The sequence below is a fragment of the Sinocyclocheilus anshuiensis genome, unplaced genomic scaffold (genome assembly GCF_001515605.1).
Source record: "Sinocyclocheilus anshuiensis isolate Anshui unplaced genomic scaffold, SAMN03320099.WGS_v1.1 scaffold515, whole genome shotgun sequence".
Lineage (NCBI taxonomy): Eukaryota > Metazoa > Chordata > Actinopteri > Cypriniformes > Cyprinidae > Sinocyclocheilus > Sinocyclocheilus anshuiensis.
Window position 1 is genome coordinate 694,916 of NW_015548243.1, and position 868 is coordinate 695,783.

General features: G+C 28.3%; 1 protein-coding gene across 1 annotated transcript in view; it reads right to left on the reverse strand.

Annotated features, from left to right (window-relative positions):
• klhl7 (kelch-like family member 7) overlaps positions 1-868 on the reverse strand; it is a 13,302-nt gene that overhangs the window by 1,783 nt on the left and 10,651 nt on the right. The gene's annotated exons all lie outside the window — the stretch shown is intronic.

Genomic DNA, 868 nt, shown 5'->3' on the forward strand with positions numbered 1-868 from the left:
TTAAATGTAGCTAAAATAAATTGATTGCAACCACTTACCTTGAAAAAATGTAGTTATAATAACAAATATTAAATAAATTTAATACAGTACACAAGTAAATTCAAAGAAGTCAATTAAAATATTAATACAGAAATTAAAAGAAAAGAAAATGAGAAAGCAAAGATATAAATAATTCAAAAGTTTTAGCAAAAAAGTAAAAAGTACAGAGTTGTAAATATAAAATATTGTAATATTTTGTTTGCTTTTTATGTTACTCAAGGTTTCTTGCACCAAAAACAACTGTAATTTAGTTTTTCTTAATCCGTGAACAAGTGTTTTTTTACATCAATTTATTTATCTATAAATTATTTCTGCATTTTAACTCTAATCTAGTGTAAAAATAAATGTATAAATACATTGTATTTTATGAATTCTATAAATATTCTAGGATGAATTCTCTAGGAAAAAACTCTAGGATGAATCGCAGTTATGTAGTGATGAATAAAAAGCATCTGCTAAAATGAATAAATGTAAATCAAATGTAAAATGATGTCATTGCAATATTTGCATAAGGAATTCTGATTGGTCCTTCTTGCATATATTTGTCATCTATAACTCCCTTTTCACTAAAGACAGAGTCAGTGTGCTAAACATTATGACAACGGCACAGTACCTCTGGACCAAAACATGTCTAACACTAGCACTGCTATTATTATAAGAAATTCCGTTTTGTTTCACAATATGAGCTCTTTAAATGCTTTCCAGTCATTACAGAGCAAAGAAAACGATGTGTTACTTTGTCTTACTGTCTGTGTCAAGCTCAACAACTCAACAGATGCTTGTGCCTGGAAGGTGGTTTGAGAAGAAATCATCATCCCAGGATCAGCAG